An 8,158-nucleotide genomic window follows, 5' to 3' on the forward strand; every position below is an offset into this window, starting at 1 on the left:
CTTCAGTCTCTGCTCCATAGTTAATCGCTGCAACTCCTTCCGTGGGTATTTGGTTCCCCCTTTTAAGAGGGAATGAAATGGAATACAGGAAGAACAACCCACATTCCACAAGGAACTCTAGAAGAAGGAAGACCAAAAGGTGGATATCCCAGTCTTTAACTATCAGCCAAAGCATTATGTCTTTCTGAGTCATGACAAGTGGCTGGTGAAATGGTGCTTTTCTTTTCTTTTTTCTTTTCTTTTCTTTTCTTTTCCTTTCTTTTCTTCCCTTTCCTTCCCTTCCCTCCCCTCCCCTCCCCCTTTTTTCTCCCATCCTTTCTTTCTCTCTTTCTTTCTCTCTTTCTTTCTTTCTTTCTTTCTTTCTTTCTTTCTTTCTTTCTTTCTTTCTTTCTTTCTTCCCCTCTTTCTTTCTTTGTTTCTTTCTTTGTTTCTTTCTTTGTTTCTTTGTTTCTTTCTTTCTTTCTTTCTTTCTTTCTTTCTTTCTTTCTTTTTCTATCTCTTTCTTTCTTATATAACTGTTGAGATGTGACAAGTGCAGGGGCTTAGAAGTACACAAATTTTCATGGGGAAAAATATTCCTATCACTCTGAAGTATTTCTTACGGTATTTCTCTTACCTGTTTATTCTCAGCCTTTGCTGCCACACATTATGACCCGTTCTTTAAGGATAAAGGACACTTCTTTGGCTACTTTCCCTAAGCTTTTGCCCTTTTGCTACTCCATACTTTATGTTTTGTCAGGTTGATGACTTCCTAAATGTAAGTAGCATATATTTGCTTTCTTATTTGTTATATCTTCTCTATTGCATTATACTCTAGTGTTATTTATCTTTTAAAGATAAGTTTATATTCTAGTGCTGTGTGACTACAAAGCAAGTGCAAGAAAATCTTGCCTTTCACAAAAACTGAAAGCTGAAACAAATTTAGTCGTTGCCCTAATAAATTATAGATTATCTTGGATAAAGTTGGAAAAGGGTAGTCAAGATCCCCCTTTCACTTTGTTTATACTTATTCCTTTTAATCTTACCTTGAATATAATTGTGGCCAAAGAATTAGTTGGAAATTTTCTCTGGTGGATAAGGTATTGAGACTTGATGTTCTAGAGCACGATTTCCATCATCAATGACATTATCCAAATCGATCTCTAGTAAGTTACAGAAGATGCATATTAAAATTCTTTTAAAAGATTTTTGCCTAAAACTAATCACATGATTTGAATTGCTGGTGTGGGAGATACCCAAGAGAGCCCCAACCTCTTCAGGTGAGAAGGGGAAGGGGAAGTGGGTGGACGATTGTGGGAGGGGGGTGACTGGGAGGGGGTAGTGAGCAGGATGTAAAGTGGATAAGGAACAAAAATGAATCTCATGAATCATATATGTCTTTATAAACTATAGTGGTTAAATTTATGATTGTATTAATAGTAATTTACTTTTATTGGAGATTTTAAGTTCCTTGGAATTGTAATGTCAGACATCTTGTTAAGCACTTGTATTAGGTTGTCAATACTTGTCTTATGGAGAAATAGATATGTAGGCATGGGCTATCCCTACTTTTGGCATCCTGTCCTGATTAATAACTGAAGTTATTAATCTGGACGATTTTGGCATATTTCTAGGCACAAAATAGTAGAATAAAATTCTGTAACAGCTTTTTATTTCTGACCAAACTTAAAATATCTGAAGCAATAGAGGTGTTTATGTGTTCACAAAGCCTGGGAGACAAAGAGCCACTTTTCTGCACAGAAATTATATTTAGTGTTTTCTGGAACTCACAATAGTTCATTCTTATAATTGTACTTTTACCATGGAATGACAAATGCAAGCATTGTCTTTCCTTCTTGTCGCTTTTGTTATTCTTAGCAGATTTCTTTCTTCAGGCCATACATAAACCCTTTAAATTCAATTATATTCTTTATATTGTATATAATACACTTGCACCATTTTTGGATAAGTGGTCAATGATGTTTTTATATCTCTGTTATAGACTTTAACATTACTCAAAGAATCCTGAATTTAAATCTTGATATGTTTAAAGCATTTCCTTTTCAGAAGTGCTCACGGATTGGTTCTTTTCTTCAATTGTGTCCATGACAGATAGCAGTCGGGGATAAGGTCATACGTTTCTCTTACATGTGATCTAATTCAGAAGACAGACTCTGCATACCAAAGAGCACACAGTGGGCACATTTCAGGTTCTTCTTGCTAGTACAGTCTTGTGATGATGGGTTGCGTAAGGCTGGCTTTAATCTATCAACCAGAACAGTATAATAAGTGACATAAAATAAATATGTCAGTCTTGTGAAGAGCTTTCTGTGGACTTGCTGTTTTCTCCAAATACATTGGCAAAGCATCTCATGTATGACATCATAGAAAAATGGTATTACATTGTTTACTGCTTGAGACATTTTCTAGTTTAAATTAATACCACATAAAGTCATCATCTTACTTGAACAAAAGTCTTATTAAATTGGACATGTCTTTTACTGCATGTCATGTAATTAAAATTTTTAGACATTTTTTTTCAGCTAGAAATAGATTTGAGTTAATTAAAAAACAATTATTACAGACTTCCAAAAAATATATGGCATCATCTTGCATTTTGTATTTCTTTGGCATTGTGTAGATGAGCATGTTTTAGAAAATCCTGCAAATTAAATATATTTTAAAGTAGAAATTGCAAGAAAATGTTCAGAGATAAAGCAATAAGTATGCAAATAAAAATTAAATATATATAATTTAATATTAAATATTATATATGGTATATATAATATTTAATATATAAATATGCTTAGTAAAGCATTATTTATTTTAAAAAAAACATCTGAAACTCCAAAAGCACACCAAACGTACTGTGGAGAAAGAGTTGCTGTCTTAATTAGGGTTTCCATTGCTGTGGAGAGACACCATGACCAAGACAACTCTTATAAAGAACAACACTTAATTGGGGCTGGCTTACAGGTTCAGAGCTTCAGTCCATTGGTGTCAAGACAGGAAACAAGGTAGTGTCCAGGCAGGTATGGTGCTGGAGGAGCTGAGAATTCTACATCTTCATCCAAAGGAAGCCAGGAGCAGACTGTCTTCCAGGCAGCTAGGACAAGGGTCTCAAAGCCCACTCCCACAGTACTACACTTTCTCCAACAAGGCCATACCTATTCCAACTAGGCCTCACCTCTTAAGAGTGCCACTCTGTGCCACAGTTCCCTTTTCATACTGATACTTAGAAGCTTTTGTTATTTTCTTTCCTTATAGGCAGGATTTTCCTAGGAATGCTAGGATGGCTTAGAACTCACAATGCTCATCTCACCTCCCCAGGGCTAGGAGAACTGGTGCATACTGCCATTTCAAGCTAACTGAGATGATTTAAGAAAACAATCTAAGAATACAAGCCATTTTCTCCAAAATAAGGAAAAGCACAGCTGTTAACAATAAACCCCTGGTGCAAAAAACAATATTTTTGTAAAAATAAATAGAGTGAGCATTAGTCAGTATGTCAAAAAATTACATCTCCTACCAAGTGTTGATTGATTCTTGTGTGTTAAGTTCACACTGCATGTCAGCATGAAGGACAGGTACTTTGAGGGTCTTATGGCAGCTGTTCCTCCCAGGGAACTTCTTTTAAGTAATGAGGAATAATATTTAAGATGGATCCCCAGGGTTGGTTGCTTCAGATCACTGTGAATCCAAGAACATAGGTAAATAATTCAAAGACATGTCAATTTTATTTTGGAAGATGCTAGGTACGTAAGTCAAACGCAGTTCCTTTTAAGAATGCGTTTTTTCAAAAAATATAATAAATGTTGTATTTGAGAATGCTTCTAAAAGTGGACCCTGGACAAGGAGATTCAGACATTAGACTACCCAATGATGACTCTTTCCATCTTTTTTTTTTTTGGATTGGATATTTTCTTTATTTGCATTTCAAGTGTTTTCCCCTTTCCAGATTTCCTCTTTGGAAACCCTCTATCTCATCCACCTTCCCCCTGCTTCTATGAGGGTGGTCCCCCATCTACCCACTCCCATCCTCCTGACCTGGTATTCTCCTACACTGGGGCATCAAACACCCTCAGGCCCAAGGACCTCTCCTCCCACTGAAGCCCAACAAGGCCATCCTCTGCCACATATGTGGCCAGTGCCATGGGTCGCTCCATGAGTATTCTTTGATTGTTGGTCCAGTTCCCAGGAGCTCTCTGGGGTCTGGCCTGTTGACACTGTTGCTCCCTCCATGGAGCTGCAAACCCCTTCAGCTCCTTATGTCCCTTTTCCAACTCCTCCATCTGGGACCCTCGAGCTCAGTCCAATGGTTGGCTGTGAGCATGCACCTCTGTATGTCAGGCTCTGGCAGAGCCTCTCAGGACACAGCCATATCAGGCTCCCTTCAGCAAGCACTTCCCGGCATCCACAATAACGTCCAGGTTTGGTGGTTGTATATGGGATGGATCCCTTGGTGGAACAGTCTCTGAATGGTCTTTCCTTTAGTCTCTGCTCCGCACTTTGTCTCCATATTTCCTCCTGTATTTTGTTCACCCTTCTAAAAACCATTGAGGCACCCACATTTTGGTCTTCCTTCTTCTTAAGGCTGTGAATTGAATTTTGGGTATTCAGAATTTGGGGGCTAATATCCAATTATCAGTGAATACATACCATGATTTTTCCTTTGTGACTGAGTCACCTTACTCAGGATGGACTCTTTCCTTCTATAATCTCTCGTAGAGTATCTGTCTCCAAATATGTTAATGTGGTCTCAGAAAATAAGCTGATCTGTACCATCCAGATAGACCAGCCCCTTCAATAAAGCTTGGGTTGTAACTATGGAACTTAGTTCTCGGGAAACTCTGGAGGCTACTGTCTCCCAAGGCAACTAAAACACTTGCATATTAGGAGGCTAAGGTTTCTATTATCAGCTCTTGCCCTGCTGCCCTATTTATTACCCTCCTCCTGATGCCTGGTGTTATCCAAAGGCTCAGATTGAGAGAGGGTAATGTTGCTGTGGGAAATTCCTCCTTATCAATTTAGGAACTCAGGAACAAAATTGTTTACAATAGACTCCCTGCTTTTTCCCAAGCCTCATTCTAGGATATTACAGACAAAAGCAAGCAAGTGAAGAAAAAGTGGTTTCAACAGAGGTTTTGATCCTTAAGAATGGCCTCTGGGGGCTGGAGAGATGGTTCAGCAGTTAAACACAGTGACTGCTTTTCTAGAGGACCTGGGTTTGATTCTCAGTACCTACATAACAGCTAACAATTGTCTGCACTCCTGATTCAGGAGATCTGAGACCCTCATCCAGACATACATGCAGACTAAATACCAATGTACATTAGAAAATGGCCTCTGAAAATTCCTCAGTAACTCCGTTTTGCATGGGAATACAGTAGAACATAGAGATTAGTATAATTTTCTCATAATTGCACCCCCTCCACTTACTGCTCAACATAGTCAGGATTTCAACCAGAGCTGTGTAGATTTAAGGCTCTTGGTAATCTCAGTGCTGGGGTTGCTTGAAAAGTTTCTTTCTTTAAAAATTGTCCTTGGGTACTTCTCTTATTGTGTGTGATACTCTCTTATTAAGACAATGACCCAAAATGTTGTTTCAATATGATCTAGAGACACGAGAAAGGCTACTTTTTCTATTAATGAAAAACATGTCCTGCTTCTTTATTTTTGTTACCTTGGATGATTATTGTACCTGCTATCTTTTGTGGAAGTGACCTGAAGACAGACTGAAACACTGTGTCCTGTAAACCTGACATTATCTACTTGATTTAGTTTCATTAATACCTGTATGATCAGACTGTGCAAAAATTAGCATACATTATTAACTAAACCAATTGAAGTAGAAACATAAAGCAAAAGAGGTTATACAATATTTAATAGATTCACTAATTAATATCTTTGCATTTTCTCCTTCTAGTTCTAGGGGCTGAGCCCATAGCTCGCACAAGCAGCGTAATTGTCCTATGAATGAGCTTCATCACCAACACGCTATTTAATTTCTATGAATGCCTAACAATATTCCACTTAGACATTTTCTCTCCAGTGACTTTTTAAGGCAGGACCAGCTGGATGCTCAGGCCACAGAAGTGGCAGGGCAGCTGGGACAGGATCCTTTTTATCTCCGTCTACAACTAGGAGGGATGGCAGATCCACAGCCCTCTCTGCAACTTCCCTGCAAGCGCAGAGCTTGTCTCCAAGATGTGCTCCGACCTCAGGACTCAGGAGGGATGGCTGATCCACAGTCCTCTGCACAAGGGTCTTAGCAGAGGAGAGCTGATCTCCAAGAAGTGCTGACAGAGGCTTACAGACCCACAGGAGGAACAACCTCCAGCTAGAGACAGCAAGAACATCTAACACCAAATATCAACAGATGGCAAAAGGCAAATAAAAGAATCTTACAAACAGAAACCAAGACTACTGGGCAACATCTGAACCTAGTACTCCCACCACAGCAAGTCCTGGATATTCCAAAACACTGGAAAAGCTAGATTTGGATCTAAAATCGTATCTCATGATGATGATAGAGGAATTTATGAAGGACACAAATAACTCCTTTAAAAAATACAGGAGAACACAGGTAAACTGGTACAAGCCCTTAAAGAGGAAACACAAAAATCCCTTAAAGAATTACAGGAGAACATAAGTAAACAAGTAGAAGCCTTTAAAAAAGAAACATAAAAATCCATTAAAGAATTACAGGAAAGCACAACCAAACAGGTGAAGGAATTGAACAAAACAATCCAGGACCTAAATATGAATGCAGAAACAATTAAGAAATCAAAAAGAGAGACAACTCTGGAGATTGAAAACCTAGGAAAGAAGTTAGGAACCATAGATGCAAGCATCAAAACAGAATACAAGAGATTGAAGAGAGAATCTCAGGGGCAGAAGACACCATAGAAAACATTGACACAACAGTCAAAGAAAATGCAAAATGCAAAAAGTTCCTAACCCAAAACATCCAGGAAATGCAGGACACAATGAGAAGATCAAACCTAAGGATAATAGGTATAGAAGAGAGTGAAGACTTCCAACTTAAAGGGCCAGTAAATATCTTCAACAAAATTATAGAAGAAAATTTCCCAAACCTAAAAAAAGAGATGCCCAAGAACATACAAGAAGCCTACAGAACTCCAAATAGTTTAGACCAGAAAAGAAATTCCTCCTGCCACATAATAATCAAAACACCAAATGCACAAAACAAAGAAAGAATATTGAAAGCAGTGAGAGAAAAAGGTCAAGTAACATATAAAGGCAGGCCTATCAGCATTACACCAGACTTCTCGTCAGAGACTATGATAGCCAGAATATCCTGGGCTGATGTCATACAGACCCTAAGAGTCAGCCCAGGCTACTATACCCAGCAAAATTCTCAATCACCATAGATGGAGAAACCAAAGTATTCCATGACAAAACCAAATTTATACAATGTATTCCCACAAATCCAGCTCTTCAAAGGATAATAAATGGAAAACTCCAACGTAAGGAGGGAAACTACATCCTAGAAAAAGCAAGAAAGTAATCTTCCAACAAAATTAAAAGAAGATAGCTAGCTACATGAACAGAATTCCAACTCTAAGGACAAAAATAAAAGGAAGCAACAATTACTTTTCCTTAATATTTATTAATATCAATGGACTCAATTCCCCAATAAAAAGACATAGGCTGTCAGATTGGGTATGTAAACAGAACCCAACATTTTTTTGCATATAGGAAACCCACCTCAGTGACAAAAACCAACACTACCTCAGAAGAAAAAGCTGGAAAACTATTTTCCATGCAAATGGTCCCAAGAAACAAGCTGGAGTAGTCATTCTAATATCAAATAAAATCAAATTTCAACCTAGAGTGATCAAAAAAGATAAGGAGTGACATTTCATATTCATCAAAGGTAAGATCTAGCAAGATGAACTCTCAATTCTGAACCTCTATGCTGTAAATGCAAGGGCATCTATATTCATAAAAGAATCTTTGAGAGGAAGCTCCACTCCCAGGTGCTCTGACACACCCAGGATCAGAGGTAAGCAGGAACCAACATCTGTCCCAAAAACTGGGAGTAACTGGGACCAGCGGGACCAGGAACTTAGGAACTCCGCCAGCCTAGTGACTCCGGTTCCTTCAGGTCTGTCTGGGTTAGTGTTCTGAGCAGACCTTGGGCACAAGCTCTGCA

This window comes from Mastomys coucha, unplaced genomic scaffold (genome assembly GCF_008632895.1).
Source record: "Mastomys coucha isolate ucsf_1 unplaced genomic scaffold, UCSF_Mcou_1 pScaffold12, whole genome shotgun sequence".
Taxonomy (NCBI): Eukaryota; Metazoa; Chordata; class Mammalia; order Rodentia; family Muridae; genus Mastomys; species Mastomys coucha.